This window comes from Leptonychotes weddellii, chromosome 2 (genome assembly GCF_054177405.1).
Source record: "Leptonychotes weddellii isolate Sample4059 chromosome 2, ASM5417740v2, whole genome shotgun sequence".
Lineage (NCBI taxonomy): Eukaryota > Metazoa > Chordata > Mammalia > Carnivora > Phocidae > Leptonychotes > Leptonychotes weddellii.
Window position 1 is genome coordinate 90,529,027 of NC_138370.1, and position 18,884 is coordinate 90,547,910.

Here is an 18,884-nt window from a genome sequence, read left to right on the forward strand (position 1 = left end):
CTTTAAATCACTAAGGTAAACTTAGCATCTAGCACAATGCCTAGTACGGTGGATGCACTCAGTAAAAATGTGTTGACTGACAAGGAACTTGATTTGTGGCAGAGTATACATTATTTATTGACCTACGCACATCTTACAAAAACTAACATGTAAACTTTGATATTTTGTTCTTAAGCTACTTAAATGAAAACTGTGGTTCCAAACATTGGACTTTTCTTTAGAAATATCTGAGAATCACGTATCATCATCCTAATGGTATTTGTGATTTGTCAAACTCTGAAACTTGAGCGCTTTTTCTAAGAATTGAGCTAGTATGGCTTCCAAATATGAAGCTACTATAAAATCTTCAATATATGAATCAGAATGCCATTTTTAATGTGCACATGAATAAAAGATATGATAGTTGATCTACATCCTGAAAAGCAGTTTTGTAATGTTAAAGAACAAGGAGAACAGTGCTATTTGAAACGATGAAAAAGACTAAGGCAGGGAAGCCAAACCTGAGTAATGGCTGGTGCGATAGGCAAAAAACAAGGGTAAACAGTGTCATGGAACCCAAAAGAAAAGTGTAATAAGAGAATGAAGATACCAGTTTTAGCCAATACTATTGAGAGTTCGATCAAGTTCTTTAAGATTAGAAATAACAAAACCTGCACTAGGCAACATTTAGGTCCCTGGAGACATTGGCAAGATCAATTTCAGTGGAATTATGGGATGAGAGCCCTACTGGAATGGATTAAAGAGAGAATGGGAGGTAAGGGTGTATGAAATGATATTACAAATACTTTTTTTTTTTTAAAGATTTTATTTATTTGAGAGAGAGAGAATGAGAGAGAGAGAACACACGAGAGGGGATAGGGTCAGAGGGCAAAGCAGACTCCCTGCCGAGCAGGGAGCCCGATGCGGGACTTGATCCAGGGACTCCAGGATCATGACCTGAGCCGAAGGCAGTCGCTTAACCAACTGAGCCACCCAGGCGCCCTACAAATACTTTTGTAACAAATGTCTCTGTGAAGAACAGAGAAATGGAAAAGAGTAATGCATTCTCTTATGCAATAAACAAAGAGGGACATGGAGTCAAGAGAGTTGGTTTTGTTGTTATTTTTGTAATTATTTTTAGGATGGAAGATATTGGGAATATCTGTATATTTGTATGCTGAAAAAGACATGACAGAATGGAGGTTGACAACTGCAAGAGCAAAGCCTAGTTACATGAGTCCATCAAAGAAATGCATATATAACATGGATTCCTGATTTGAAAAGAACACTTTTAAATCTCCAGTTTGCATATTTTCAGGCAAACTTTGAAACATGTGCATACAACAGACCCATATAAGGAGATGTATATATCTCCTTGCCTTTATGCTATATTATTGCATTATAGTAGATGTAGATTTACCATTATAACCATTAAAATCTGAGCAGAGGTAGTAGTATAAAATATGAAGGGATGGCGTTAGTTGATCTTTTCCTTTTTTTTTTTTCAATATGTGTTGTTTTAACTTAAGCAATTTTTTTTCTCCCAGAAATGAAAATTAAAATCTATTCAAATGGAGAAGACATTGAATTAAGCATTTGCAGTTGACCTCTCTCTTTGGCTGACATATTGACAAACAACTCATATCATTTTGTAAGGGCTGGGTGGATGTCTATTTCTGTCAATTAAAGAACTTGTCAACCTTAACAGAGGGTAATTATCCCCAAAGAACAACAAGTTGCCATCATAAAGGTTGTGAAATATGTGCAAATATAATTTATTCAACTAAGCAAAACTGATTGCTTCTATTAGCATATATTCCACACTTATCAAATCCTAGGAGTACTTTAGATGCATAAGAGTCCCCTTAAATTCTTTCTAATGATGCAACACATAACCATTACTCATATGAGTAAATATATGTCACATTATAAGATTTTAAAGTTTCATTTTTTTAAAACACAATTCTAGATTTCCATGGGTTCAACCATCTTACCTTGCTAGGTCATTTATTTAGAGAAATTCAAACAACCAACCACCAGATACCTCTAAACTCTTATCAGGAAATAGTTTAACCCAAGCAACTATTAACTCAGAACCTATACAATATTTTTAACCACAGAATTATTGCTGGATTTTTTATGTATGTCATCACATTCCAAGTTAGAACTGAAATTAATATAGGCCTGCTAAAACTGGGTGAAATCTAATATCTACAAATTTTATGTCCATCATACTAGTGCTTAAAACTTATATTAAAGAACAAAATGTACATTTACAAATGTACATTTTTTTTTGTTTAGCTCTTCGTATCTTTAAAATACCTATAACAAATTTTAAAATGCTATATCCAACCTATACATAGCAGAGTCAAAACTGTAAACAAATGTGTAACTTTTAGGGGGAAAAAAGTCAAATAGTTAAAAAAAAATGCCAGCAAGCTTAATTTTAGCAAATACTACATGCATTTATGTATGGCATCAGCAGATAATGAAAAGATATTTGAAAGTAATATATTTCTAGCCATAATGTTCAGATATCTTTTTTTTTTTTTGCTTTATTTTTGCCTCTTGGTCCTAGTTTTTTTCTCTCCATCCTTATTTTCCAACAAATTCAAATAATATAATTTATATAATATAATATAATATAATATAAATATAATGGATTTCAAAGGCACCAGGTGTTCAAAACAGGAAATCTGAGCTGTGTTTTCTTTTTAATTGAAGTTTCTATCTTTCCATTCAATTATCATGGCTAGGACTAAACAGAGCTAATGACAAGTTAAAAAATAAAGGAAAGAAAATAAAGTATGCTTTTTTGAAAATCCACACCAAGAAGAGAAAGGCCTGCTGATTTTTTTAATCAACTTCATTATTCCTGTCAATAATGCTAATTCATAATAAGACATCCAAAGACTCTGAATTTCATTAACACTGCTTAAATTAAAATTAGATAATTTTACTATATTTTGGAGGCTGACTTTTTAATATTATTATGTGTTAACAAAAAGGACATATTTTGAATGCAATTTCTCCCATCTGAAAATTACATACATACATATTAGTATAAAGTAAAACAACATCAACTATGAATAACTTTACGTAACACACTTACATAACATGTCTGATAAAATCATGTGATTGGGTAGACAGAGAAAGATGTCCAAAAGATTCCAAGAAAAAAGCCAGCAAGGGAAGGTTTCAATGAACCTCTGGGAAGTTGCCTTAGGTAAGCAGTTAGAGTGCCTAAGTGTCACATGAAACGGTCAGTCCAGGTAAAACGGCATGTCTGTTAACTCGAACTTGCTCCAACTTGGGCGGTCACAAAGTTCTGTAAAACCAAAGAACTGTTCTAACTAACCTAAACTTTTTTTTTTTTTTTTTTTAAAGATTTATTTATTTGACAGAGAGAGACAGCGAGAGAAGGAACACAAGCAGGGGGAGTGGGAGAGGGAGAAGCAGGCTTCCCGCCGAGCAGGGAGCCCGATGCGGGGCTCGATCCCAGGACCCGGGGATCATGACCTGAGCCGAAGGCAGACGCTTAACGACTGAGCCACCCAGGCGCCCCACTAACCTAAACTTCTTAGGCCAAAACTTCTACTCTGTTTTCTTTAGAAGAAAAGTGAGTCTCAGTAACCATTCCTCAAATATTTATTGGGCATTTTCCAGACTTGGTGGTAGGCAGGGAGGAGATAATGATAACTAACATACCCAGTGACGGGCTGTCGTTAAGTGGTATGTACAGCTTGAGAATCAGCCACAGCGCAATATTCAGAAGCTGTCTAGACAAGCAGAGTGTCAAGTTTCCTTGGAAAGACAAATACAGTGGTGGAGTGTGCATCGTCGCCTAGAACGGCTCCAACAGCAACGCAGAGGTAAGAGACTGGCGAAATAACATACCATGACTTCAGCACAGTCTTGACTAGCTGTTCAGAACACAGTCAGTAAGCTCCAGCGCACGCGGCATTGCGGCCGTGTGGCTCTTGGGCTGCATGCAGAGTGCACAGGTGGCGCCGCGCTCGGGGGGGCGGGAGAGCCGAGCGCCCCAGCCGTGCCGTGGAATCAGTGCGCTGGCTGAAAGGATAGCGGTGGAAACGGCCCAAAACCTTGCGCAAGGGGAACGTGATGTGCTGATCGGTGGCGAGATGGAAATGGTAGAGGCAAGAACAGCCGGAACCAACTTGGGAGAGTGGGTGGGACTAGGGATGAGAGAGAGGAGGACGAACTTAAAGGAGTCAACCACTCCTGAAGTCACACTTGTTGGAATTAAGTCACTGACGAAATTCCTGTGAGAATGATCTGGTTGGCGAGGTCTGGAGAGAACAACTGGCCCGCTAAAATAGATCTTAGTGGAGCTAATTCAGTGTGATACATCACATGGAAACCATTTTGAAAACCTCAGAGAACATGCTTAATTTACCAAAACATAGGCGCATCCGAAGTTTAATGTATGATTGTGTGAGAATAGCTGACAACGTGAGAATATTTGTAAATCAGAAATGGAATCACGTATATCCACTTCAAACTTCCTATGAAATTCTGTGACAGCTGTTTGAATTAATCCTTGGTGCCCCGACGGCAGCATCTCTGTACTACATTACTTATTATTTCCCTGCGTGATGGTCCTTATGTGAATAACTAAGCCCTTCAACAGTCCCCTCATCCGAGTCACTCTTTGGAATGTGACATTATTAAAGAGATATACTTGATCTCGGTTTTAAACCTTGGAGAGAAGAAACCATGAGTGGGTCAAATAAAGTGTCAAACAGGAATAGGCTCTGGCAGGGAAATCTATAGTTCGAGTGCCAATTCCTTCGCCGCCGAGGCGGTGTTATCAGGTCGACCTCCAACTCACTCAGCAGAGTTTTAAACGTGCCGTGCTGTTGGCCAGAAGCACGCATCCTGTGAAGTTCTCAGAGATTGATTTTGCTTCCTGGGGAAATGCTATTTATTCGCATCTCTTTTCAAGGTTTTTAAGGAAAAAAACAAAAAAAAACAAAAAAACACAAAGCAACACAACGCTTGCCTTCCCACTGCCGACAGGCAGACTTAGAGAATGACATTACCATGCCTTTTAAAAATATTGAATTAGCTGCCTAATAATGTTTTCTTCTAAATTATTCTAAAAAGAAAAGTAGTTGGCATGTATTGGGGCATGTTTTACATAAACAAGCAATTTCAGTATTGACAAATAATTTAAATCAATTGTTCTAGTTTTAAACAATAAAACATAAAGGGGGGGGTGAAAACCTTCTCTTTTTAGTTATTCCCATGCATGTTACTTAAGAAATACTTCTACCATGTTAGAAAACTTGTAAGAAACGTTTCACTATATTTACATTGATTTTGATATATATGTCAAAATGTTATATATATATATGAATATATATATATACAAAATGTTTCAGTTTCTGCACTACAGCATTAATCCTCTTGGTGATTATGACAATAGCCTTAAATTCTTGAAGTTACTAAGATTTCCTCATTGTTTAATTTCTGTTTTTTTTTTTCCCTCAGTATATTATTTTAAAATATTGGAAATAAGGGCACCTGGGTGGCTCAGTCGTTAAGCAGCTGCCTTCGGCTCAGGTCATGATCTCAGGGTCCTGGGATCGAGCCCCGCATGGGGCTCCCTGCTCCGCGGGAGGCCTGCTTCTCCCTCTCCCTCTCCCCCTGCTTGTGTTCCCTCTCTCGCTGTCTCTCTCTCTGTCAAATAAATAAATAAAATCTTAAAAAAATAAATAAAATAAAATAAAATATTGGAAATAATAATAATAAAAATCTGACTGTAATGTAAGGTTCTGGTGAAGTTAACCTGTATATGAAAATTTATGAGACAAAATTATTCACAAATAATGAAGACTTAAATTCTCCATTTTTGTTATCGTTCTTGAAATCGGTTTTATTAACTAAAATACATATAATAGGTTAAAATATTTATATCATTGTCGATATCAGAAAAAAATACCTAACAAAATTTAAATGGCATTTTTAGAATAATTATATTTAGATTTGTTTTATGTTATTCACTTGATTCCACACATTATTATGACATCAAATATGTCAAAGCTTCATAGTTATTCAAGCTAGTTCTGACCATTATATATTATTACATTCTGATTAGGGGCATCATTGCAATCACTATGCTGCCTTACATTCCATATTTTGATCAGTACCTCCCTCACTAAACTGTAAGTATGTGAAGGAAACTGAAAATATTTGTGGAATTGAATGTGTTTGTTTGCAAAATGCTTGTTTATTTTTCAAATTGGATAAGGCTGTTCTTATTTATCATGGGAATGGTATTATTTACAGGCAAGAAATTGGGCTTCATTAGGGTTTTGCAGAAGAGAGGTATGATAAAATTTCAAGGAATTATTAGGATAAATGCTCCAATGACCTCCTATGTGAATTGTTCCCTGTAATACATATTTGACAATAGTAAACAGCTTATTGTTCATTATCTTTATCTGCTTAGAGTCATAATAGGTTTAGGTAATTTATGGCCTATTAAATTATAACCACTTGAGTACAGAGATCTTATGCTTCATTATATGCCTTAAATTCCACAGCATACAGTATGATGACCTGTTAAAGATGACACTTAAATTATGTATTTTATTGATTATCCTTGGTATAAAAGTGTAATTCAATTCTCAACTCAGCAAATGTTAATTGAGTGCCCTCTGGGCTAACACCATGCTCAGACCTGCAGCCAACAGTGAGGAAACACAGTGCCTCCCTGAAAGAGACGAGTTATCAAGCTGATATGATACTCTAAAACAAGCGAGGTAATTGGGTGGGTTATTCACGCTATAGGAGAAACTCATCTCCTCTGACTGGTTTAAGGAAGAACCAGTCAAAGAGCTGATGACGATGATGAGATCTGTAGGAAAACATAGAGGTTAGACAGTTCCAACAGTGGAGTGCACGTTTTCCAGATGGAGAGGGGCACATGGAAAGGCTCAGAACTGCCAGAGGACATGAAAGTCTTGAGCACTTGCAATATTATTAGAATATAGAGCACAGATGAGGGAGGAAAGGAAGACTTTGAATATTATGCTAAGAACTTTATACCGACCTGAGATTAATTTCTTACCAATATCTTCTTTCAGCTCTCTGGCTTGGGTAAATTAGCCACTGAAGGTACTGTTTTCTGAGACAAAAAATGCAGAGGGAGAGATAAGTTTGTGGACTAACAGCAATTGAATTTTTAGATACTTTGAATTGAGATGCTCTTGAAACAACAAAAAATATCGAAATAGAGAGTATCAATATTACCAAAATATACCAGACTGGAAATGAAGAGAAAGAGCTCAGGTGGAAATAGGTATACTTTGGAAAGTCATCATTACATGGATGATAGTTGAAGTCATATTGTAGGTTGAAATCTCAAAAGTGATTATGTACAAGGAAAATGGTCAAGGATTCATGAAATCTCTGTGGATGGATAGGTAAAGAAAAAAACATGAAAGGGCCTGTGAAAGAATCCTTAAAAACACCAAACAGCATTTCTAAGAATGGACAGATAATGTCTTTACCAAGGCAAATGCTTAAGTAAATCACTAAAACCTACAGGCTCTCTTCCTGGGAACTCTCTTCTGTGTGGTCCAACAAAATGTACAGTCTGAGGTAAGAATTGGAGACATTAAATTGGCTAAATTATTTAGCAAAAGGAACTTCTTTCAGTTTCCAGTTTTCCAGAAAATTGTTTAAATAATTGCCACAAATTATTTTACAAAGAAATAAGCATCTCACAATAAATTAAATAATAATTAAGCACACAAGAAAGCAAGGCATCATAAACATATGGTAGATGACGAAAAAGACTTTTTATATACTGTTAACAGATTTCTTGTACTAAATACCAGAGATTTTAAAACTATGATTAGTATGTTAAAAGAAATAACGTGAGCTTCAACATATTTTCAGGAAACAGAAAACTATAAAGTGTGATGTAGCATACTTGGATAGAAAATAGAAATTCAAGAAAAAGAAATATATATAACAAAGAAAATATAAAACTCAATGAAATAGACAACAAATTAGAAATATATAAAGCTGGAGGAGATGTCAAAAAAATTATGCCAAAATAACACAAGGAAACAGAGAACATAAAAACTATAATGAGAAGGTTTAATGTGTATTTAACTGGAGTTCCAGAAAGAGAGGCAAGAGAAAACAGAGACCATATTTAAAGGTAACAGCTGGAAAATTTCCAGAATTATCAAGCAACACATATCTTCACATCCAGCAAGCCTAATAAATTTCAAACACAATTAAAACACAACACACATACACATACACATAGACATGCCAAGTCACTTCCTAGTGTCACTTCAGAAAACTAAATGCAGAGAGATGGTCTTAAAAATTGCTAGAACAGAAGGAGAAATTGAGAACAGAAAAGGGATACTCTGAGAAGAATTGATTCTTTACAGTGATGATAATGGTGTGTAAATCTCTGTACTGACAGAAATTGTCAAGCTAGGACTCTATATCTGTAAAAATATTTTTCATGGAGAAATAGTACCACTCTTAGGCCACTCGCAGGCAACTATAACTTCTGCCCGGAACTCTTGGCTTTAGGGTTTCTTTTCTGGGTCTCCTTTAGCATGATGCTAACTAACTGACAGGGCTCTGAATCTCTGGGGACCTGGGGATAGGCCCACCAGAGCCCAAGACCCGTTTCCTTCTAAATTGTGCTCTATGGATCTAGAACCCCAGAATTCTGCACAATAGCTTCAAGTTACTTTTTAGGCCTGTGCAGGACATGTCTCCAGGCTTATCGGCCACTGGCTGGATGAAAACTCTGCTGTAACTCTTGTTGCTCTCCCAGGCTTGAGGAGGAGCCAAAAGATGACTCTTTGAAGAGATGGATGGGATTTTGAACAGAGCACAGTCATGTGGACCAGGTGTCCATACTCAGGTACTTAGGAGCCCAGGAGGTCAGAAACATAGGAGGGAAGAGATGCACCAGGAGTCTCCAAGTGTATTCTTGCACTGGGCTCTAAAAAATATTAAGGGTGGATATATCTAAAGAGATTTTCAGAATGTTTGTTAACAGTAGAATTTTGTTAAATAATTATTAAGACAGTGCTTCACTCAAAAGGAAAAATGAAAGAGGAATTAAAAAAATAATTCAAATATTCAAAAGAAAGTAAGGATAGAAAGATAAAAATTAAACAAGACCCACAGAAAACATAAAACAGGACTATAAATAAAAAAAAATAAAATTATCAGTAGTCAGCTTAAATCTAAATGGTGCAACTCTTTCGGCAAAAGATAGAGTATCAGACTAGATAAAATATAATATATATATCTTTACACTGTTTAGAAAAAGCACATGTAAAATATAAAAATGAAAAATCTTGAAATCTAAGAATACACACACTTGTACAACACACACACATAGATGTGTACATAAATTTATATTTATACATAATTATTCTGCACAAAAGTGGTTGTAGCTATATTCATATGAGACAAAAGAAACTTTAAGGAAAAAAGTAATACTGGGTATCTATGTGAAAATTGCACAATGATTAAAGCTTCAATTTACCGGGAAGATAAAACAGTTTTAAGTTAGCCTGCATCTATGAATAATGCTTTACAAATGATCTTTGAGTCAGGGTTCTCCAATTTTAAGCAACACAAAGAACAACCAGCTTAGGTAGAAAAGACAAATGTTGATACAAAATGAAGCGATTAGCTTATGATATCTGGAGGGCAGAAAGACAATGAGGAAATGGAAAAGAGTTCTAGCCATTAACACCTGCACCCAAGGACATGGTGCAAGGAGCAGTCAGGGTTCAGGGCCCCGGCACAGCTGCCCGACAGGGTGCTTCCCCTGCTAGATGCTAGCTGCACTTGAGCGGGACCTGCCTTGGCGAGTCAACTGCGTACTCTCCCGTTTCATCTTTGAGCTACTTGTGTAATGTCAGAGGTCCAGGGCAGGGGCACCCCTTTGTGTCGTAGCTTTTAGAAATCAGGGAAGAAGTATCTATCCCTTTGGGCTCCCAAGTTGGGAATAATACAATATTGTGTCCTTTTTTGTTTGTTTGTTTTTAAGTTTTGTTTTGATTAGGGGTGAGGTAAAGAACTTCAAATATTTAGGTAATGGCCTCCATTTTCTGAAATACTAATGATTGTATAGTTTCCTAAGAAATATATGACCACTTAAAATGAGGTGTGTGTGAGTGTGTGTGTATTTAAGAATGTAAAATAGAGCCACGACATGCTGACTACCAGTTCCTTTCCATGTTCTAGCTACTCACACAGCTGCATGCATACCTACACACATACATACTGACATGTATCCAGTAGTGGTAATTAGTAAAAATGAAATAAAATGACAGGCTAAGAAATACTAAGATAGACTATTGCGGTGGCAAATAACAGAATAAAAACTTCCCTCAGAACTATAGCCTAGCGTTCAAAGGTGTAATTTTTCATGGAAATTACTACCAAGAAGGCATTCAACTTGCCTCTTCATGCCTAACTCTGAATGGTATTTCTGAATTATTGATAAACCTACAAGAAATGTTTCTAAAATAACCTTAATAATTAAGAGAATGGAATTCAATTTCCAAATAATAAATAACTTGTCTCATGCCCATTCTGACCACACACACACACACACATCATATAGGAACTGAGACCTTTCCGTGTGGTGTTCTGCTTGCCATCATCACTTACTAAACTAGTCTTGAGGAAACGGCTAGCAATTTGACAGGGAGAGGTAAGCTGACAGCTTCTCATCAAATATCAAGCACTGCCATGTTTCCTACGTCAATCTGGATTTGACATTTAATTTAAGAAGTATTTTAACACAGGTCTACACACAATAAAACAGATAGCAGCTGAAAAACCAATTTTTTTATTTAATGCTGAAAAATGCCTGTTGGCCAGAAGGCAGAATTATTTTAAGAAAAGCATCAGTGCTTTAACTCTGGGAATATTGGCAGTACTAAGAAAAAAGCATTTTTCAGTAGTTCAAGATATTGGATTTGGCTCAGAAAGAAAAAATCCTGGTGTTTAATAAGAAAATTGTGTTGCTGTGAATATAGAATTTCTATCGATAGATTTAGATAAAATCTAAATTAGATTAGATTTGGATAAAAGTGTACTCCACCTGTGTGTGTGTGTGTGAGAGAGAGTGCGATTACTCACCCATACACATGTATGTACATAAACCATAAATATATCATAGGAGCATTGGCACTCTGCATCTCATAGATTGTTTTTTTTTTTAATTAATTTTTAATTTTTATTTTTTTAATCTTTTTCTTAAAGATTTTATTTATTTGACAGAGAGAGACACAACAAGAGAGGGAACACAAGCAGGGGGAGTGGGAGAGGGAGAGGGAGAAGCAGGCTTCCCATGGAGCAGGGAGCCCGACGTGGGACTCGATCCCAGGACCCTGGGATCATGAGCTGAGCTGAAGGCAGACGCTTAACCGATTGAGCCACCCAGGTGCCCCATCTTTTTTTTTTTTTTTTAAATAAAGGCTTTATCTTCTCATGAAAAATAGAGAATAGAAATGACAGTATATTTTGATTTTACAGAAAATGAGTACATTCTTAATATAACATAATTAGTGATAGAATCAATATTTTGCAACATATTATTAACCTAATAAAATTGTTTTGACATTATTTGTGACAAGCTGAGGAAAAACAACTTTTCATAAATAATAGGAGATTTCAGTGTACTGTTTTTCAGTGTTTTAGATTGTATTAGGAAATGAAAGCTTAATATTCTTTATTATCTCTAAAATTTCAAGTTAGATTATAAAACTAAGCTAAATTATCATAATTGAAATCATAATCAAATTATTTATTTACTACTATAAAAATACTGGGTAGCAATGTCTTAGGATAGCAATATCAAGTTCTGTTTAAAATACTAGATCTTTTGGGGTGCCTGGCTGGCTCAGTCTTTGGGTGCCTGCCTTCAGTTCAGGTCATGATCCTGAGATCAAGTCCTGCTTCGGGCTCCCTGCTTGGTGGGAAGCCGGCTTCTCCCTCTCCCACTCCACCCACTTGTGTTCCCTCTCTCACTGTCTCTCTCTCTCTCTCTCTCTCTGTCAAATAAATAAATAACGTCTTTAAAAAAAATACTAGATCGTTCTTGTGCTTTAGTAAACTTTGCATTACTCTCCTTTCATGTACTACATTTCTTAGGACTTTCTTCCCTCAATGGTTCCAGATTAGTATTTGCCAATGGATGGCCCTCAGCTTTGATATGAAAAGCAGAAGTGGGAAGAAGTCATTATATCCTTAAGAGATGCTGATGACCAAATATGGCTGCTACTCAGTTTTCTCAGCAATTTCCAGCTCTCCTGTTGCAAGTTGATATAGTGTGTAGGATAGTACTCAAATGATTCAGAATTGTGGTGCTTTCCCTGCAAACTTTCGAAAACCATTTCCTTAGGTTATGTAGGCTGATGTCTTCTGTGACTGTTTCCATGACCTTCCAGCAACAACCCAGTGATCTGTCTGCACAGCTTCTGTTCTTTGTACGTATGTGAAAGCCCTAAATATTTTATGAATCCCTTTTGAATCATAATACTTAGTGTGCCTCTGTTTACTTGACAAAGTATAGAATGATGACCTTCACTAAAAAGATGTATTGCTTAGAACTTAATTACCTACACTAGAGACCTATAACACTGATGGGAATAAAGTAGCTTTGTAGCTTCTGGATACTTGCTATCTCTATGTGCCATCTCAAGGCAGGGCTGGCCCATTATCCAAATAAATAACAATCAAAAAAAGCAATTACAAAAAAGCAAAGAAGCTTCCTTTCACATGGAAGTTAATAACCTAAATTTTATTCCTTAATATCAATTCTTGGCAGTTTTTGTTTCCTTTTACATACGAATACTTGAAGTGGTATTGCTCTAAACCATCATATATATCTTACTGTAAATAATAAATCTAGGGCTGCAATCTCTACCAAACCATGCTATTTTTTTTCCAAACCATGCTGTTCTACTGTTCTTTATTAATTTCACTTCTACCTGGTCTTAACTACTATCTTCAAGCAGAGAATGATTATCATCTTTTGGCTGAGACAAAATTTAAAAAGTGGTCTTTAAAACAAAATATCAGTGTTGTCTTTTTGGAAAAAATAAATGAAGAAGGTCCGTCTCACTCAGATAATATTTTGTCCTTTTACTTCTAGTATAAACTGATTATGGGTAAAGACCACACCTTGTTTATCAACATACATACTTTTTGCCTTCTCAACCACAGCACACAGCATAGTGCCTTGAACATAAGTAGGTACTCTCTAAATGTCTTTAATTAAAATAATAAAGTTTAACTTCAAATAAGGGAGGTTGGACAGAAAGCTATACTGGGTAAAATAAAAAAAAGCTGTGGTCAGATTATACTTACTGCATAAATGTGGTAGGACCCGTCCATGGGAGAGTAAGAATAAGAAAAGAATGACAAAGATAGTCCATCTTTAATAGGAGGAGGCTTTTAACCTTCTCGTGCAATTATGTATATACACATTTGTATAGGAAAAAAAGAAGCCATTGTATTTTACTTTTTTGAACTTGTCAAAATGATTCTATATCTTTCATAAACTTTGGTGCTTACAATAATCTTATAAGGGAAAGATAGCCACTACTTACATAATCAAATTCAAACTTCTCATATATCCTTTCCTCTAAGAAGCTTTTATTTTTCATCTCAAATCAAATTATCCACTCTCTTCTGTGACTCCATTTTATATTATACCAAATTTTATCATAGCAATTTTAACATTTTATTGTACTTATTTCTCTATGAAACTGCCCCACCCCTACATTGAGCCTATCCTGGAGACAGAACAAAGGCATTAAAAATACATACTTCCTGGGACGCCTGGATGGCTCAGTTGGTTAAGCATCTGCCTTAGGCTCAGGTCATGATCCTGGGGTTCTGGGACTGAGCCCCACATCGGGCTCCTCACTCAGCGGGGAGTCTGCTTCTGCCTCTTCTCCTCCCCTGCTCGTCCTTTCTCTCTCTCTCTCTCAAATTAATAAATACAATCTTTAAAAAAGTATACATACTTCCTCATCAACTAGTATAGTTCCAATAACATCGCCTGTTGAATGAATGAATGAATGAATGTTTCTTGAGTGAATGTATGGAGAAACTTTTTTTTTTTTCCATATAGGCTTGTATATCAAACATTATTCTTATTTGACAGCTTGGAAAGAATGTTCTTCGTTCCTAAATCAGCCAAGGAGAATGTAAAGAGAGAGGACACAGAGAAAGTTAACAAGGAATATTGGCTCATTACTCCCAAAGTGGATTAGGCAACATTAATCTACCTCTGCACATCTTGTATCTGTTGTGTACAATTGTCTGTTTTTTTAATATAGTAGTGGAAAAGATATTTTTATTGGAGAAAAACCTGGTGGGGGAAAAGAGTGAGTATAGTGCAGATGATGACATATCTATTTCCTCTGTGGCTCCAGGAAAGAAACTTGAGCAGCTACAATCAAGGGGTATAGGCCGTAGGTTCTCAGGGTTGCGTAGGAAAACTGCAAGTCTCTGGCTGCAAGCCCAGCTACTTTGTTGTCCAGGTGACCACATAGGATTTTACACTGAGATGAAACCCTTTTCTTCTGCCACAAGGGTGAACTATCCCCGATTCTGATTGTGAGGATGAGAAATACGCAAAGCATTTCAGAGGGGTGACTGGCAGTGGCGAGGCTCCCACGAGCAACTGTGTGCAAAGCAGGGGTGGGCAAGTGGGAGCTGAAGGAGTGGTGCGAGCGCAGGGTAATATAGCATGGGGACTACAGTTCAAATTCACGGATGAGTGTTTGCCAAAGGCTCCTCCAAGCGCCCCAAAGCAAGAACAAGATGCTGTGGAAGGGAGAGCTGTGCTCACATCATTGCCCAGGTCAGGGCTATCAAACTCAGTCATTTGAGTAAAAGGATTTGAGTAAAAGGTTTTGAGGACACAACTAAAATTGGAAACTATAAACCTGCCCCACCTGGCAGAGTTACGTGATTTTCTCCAGGAAAGCTCAGCAGCTCAGAAGATGAAGGATGTGATTAGAGAGATCCAGGTTGATAGTGTGTTCGGACGGAAGTAGAAGAAAGGCAGGATCACAGGGAGATTGAAGATGAGGGTGATAGGAAGTGGCCCAACATGATGATGAAGCTCTTTAGGAATGTAAAGCCAAGAAGCATGATACGAAAAACTATATATATGAAGAGAGATTTAAGACCTAAGTGAATGAATGGATATATTTAGTGATGATAAGCATTTGTTATTAGAGAGAGGGATTTAGGATGTAGTTCATTTTATGGGATTATAAATCCTGCTTTTGGCCTCAGGAGGAGTTTGCTGAAGAAAAATGAAGGGATATCATTGTTGTAAAAAATACTAAGAAATTTGGAATGCAATAAAGTTATTCAGGATAATGAAAATTGTGGAAATGGAGAAAACCAAAATGAGTAGCTCATCACATTCTCTTTGGAATGAAAGGCTATAGCCTGGTATTTAGCTGTATTGATTAAGAAAAATAACAATAGTTATTATTAATATCCTCAAATCCCATTCCTTAAAACCAGAAATCTCTCTTTTTGATACACAGCATAGTGCAAATGACTATGTGGTAGGGTGACCAAGGTGCCCAGGATTCTCCCAGATCCTTGGGCCCTGGAAGGATTTGCTGGGAGATGAGAGATGGAAGAGTGAGGAGGTTGGAGTGAGGTGTTTCAGAGGCCAGCCCTGGAAGTGGTACACTCAGGTTCACTTCCTTTTCCTGAAACTCAGAAGGCACCATGTAATTGCATGAGAGCTGGGAATCATATTTTGTGTGTACAGGAAGAAGAGGAGAAATATGAATATTAGTAAACACCAGCATTCTCTGCCACAGCAGGTGATGGCAAAAATATTGCTGTGTAGTATGATTTTACAGTGAAGGACAACAATAACAATAAAGGTTGTAGTCTGGAAGTCTAATGTAGATCTGAAAAAATTCTTAGCTTGTCCCCAGACAAGAATTTTGTGAGGAAACTTTCTGATAAAATACTATTCAAACTGTGGGCTCTAAATATAATCTGCAACAACAATGGGAATAGATGAGCATTTTTTAGGTCACAGTATCAAAGTGAGGATTAGTGTCAAGTGATTGAGGAGACTCAGAAGAGGGAAGACTGGCTGAACAACTGAACTCTGAAGGACGATGGACAAAGGAAAGATTCTCTCCTTTGGTATCACAGGATGACATGGGAAGGAGAGAGGACAATCTGAAAGGGAAAGAATAGAGAGGCCACATATGCCAAGGATTTCAAGTGTAAATTCAGAGAAATAAATTATTTAATTGTCTGTGAATACTACTGTGAACAGATGTCCCATGTATCATGGTTAGGAAGGCTCAGAAGTAAATCGCCAGCAACATTTTTGGTCGTATATTTCTGTGACAAGAGAATAAAACAATATCTTATTTACTTACATTTAGGAAATATTTAGCTATCACATATCATGATAAATTCTGAGTTATTAATTTTTTATTCTCTCCAGGTTTACTCATTTTTTCAAACGATACATGTTTATGGTCTCTTGTCATATACTTTGCTTGACCCCGCTGGAGGAAAAAAAAAAAGTGGGACAGTCTGCTCTCAGACTATTTAAAATATAGTAGAAATAATCATGGATATACAGGTGAGTGCCACAGATGAAAGAGGTATGCACAAAGAGTTATGTACAAAAACATGGAATAAGAGAAATATGACTTAAATGGATAACATGGACACACACAATCATGCATACCTCTCTCACACACACACACACGTTGGGAAACTTATCTGGCTAGCCAAGAAATATGTGTGTATGTCATGGGATAGTAGGTAAAGAAAGGAAAGAACAGTGCAGAATGACACCTTTCCCCAGTAGTAGTCCCTGCCAGGGAAATATACGAGTTTTACGAGAAGAGGAAGAGGGAACGCCTGAGAAATTGACGAGAGACAAAACTGTAGAAGTCAGTACCTACCAGAACATGAAACAGCTTTGGCTCCATGTTAAGGCATTTGAGCCTATAGGAATCCACTGAAGAACTGTAAACAGAGAAACGGTTTTACAAATGAATGTTATAGGAAGATCACCCTGGCTCTGGTGTGGAGAGAAGCATGAAAATGGGTATAAAATTTATTAGGAAGTTATTCCAGTTGTTCAGGTAAAACTGGTAAATCCTAAATGAGGGTAATGACAGGTGAAATTGAGAGAAGAGAATGGATATAAAAGAAACTAAGAATATAGACTCTTTAACTCTGGGGCTTATTGAAATATAGGATGAGTGAGATCAGAGAGACTGGGAGTGGTCTTGGCTGACTGATTTCATTCACTGAGATAAGGAAAATAGGAGGACAAGAACATATCATAAATATCTTGCTTTGCGATGTCTATGTGCTTGGACTTTTGGTATAGCACTCAACAGAGATGATTTGGTTGTCGACCATACTCTGAGATTTGTCAGCATTTACATTCTACTAAAAGCCATATTGTATATGAAGTGCCCCAGGAAAATACATATAACAGAAACGAATGCCAAGGGCAAAGATTTGGGAATAGAAAATGTAAGAGATGACTGGAGGAAGAAAATCATGAGAAGGAATGAAGTAAATGCAGGAGGAAAATCAAACATTATAAACTTAGAGAAATTAGGAGAAAAGAGTTTCAAAACAGAGAAAATGGTCAACAGCTGCAAATAATGTAGAAAGCTTCAGGAGGTAGGAAAGTGTTGATTCAACTTTATGAGCAGGATGATGAAACCATTATCTTAATAATACAAATTGCAGAGATATTACAGAGGTCAGGGTGATGACTTTTTTTTTTTTCTCAGAAGGAATGCTTCTCTTGGCAATGCTTTTCTTTAGTAATATGTAAACCAGAAGTACAGAAAATTTGATCTCATATTTCTTTTGTAAAAGTAATTTGAACATCCTCCCGTGCATGTACATTTAATACATAAAGAGCAAAGATACTGCTCAACATCTTTGTTTAAAAAGCAAAAACAAAAACAGAAAAAAAGTAACAACAATAAAAGAGATACCAAAGAAAGTGTGATTGGAGCAGCAGAGTATTATCAAGGAGATATTCAATTAAAATTACATCTAGAACCCAAGAGTCAAATACAGTATAGAATATGGAAGTTTCATAATTCCCATAGTTGATTTAATGTTTAGAGAAGATTCAGTGAAGCGATGAAAGCAAGTGATTTTATTGTGGACATAGACTTTAAACAACTGTGCCTTCAAGAGGATATGTCTAATTCTTTCATAACACAGATTACAAGACTGACTCCCAGGCAAGCCACTATGGTTATAAAGAGACTCTATCTATCCATAAATTGATGGGTTTTATTTTCCCGAAACTAAATAGTCAAGCTTATTTCTCATATGGCTAAAAGTTATATTTTTCTGAGCATGGCAAATATGACTGAAATAGTGTTCTAAATACTGAATATTAGCACAAAGATCTTCTAAGTAGGTTTGGGGTCATTGACTTATTTTAAATTTTAACTTTCTTTTTTTTTTATTTTTTTTAATTTTTTTTTTATTCTTATGTTAATCCCCATACATTACTTCATTAGTTTTAGATGAAGTGTTCCATGATTCATTGTTTGTGTATAACACCCAGTGCTCCATGTAAAATGTGCCCTCCTCAATACCCACCACCAGGCTAACCCATCCTCCCACCCCCCTCCCCTCGAGAACCCTCAGTTTGTTTTTCAGAGTCCATCGTCTCTCATGGTTCCTCTACCCCTCCTATTTCCCCCGCTTCATTCTTCCCCTCCCGCTACCTTCTTCTTCTTCTTTTTTTTTTTCTTAACATATATTGCATTATTTGTTTCAGAGGTACAGATCTGAGATTCAACAGTCTTGCACAATTC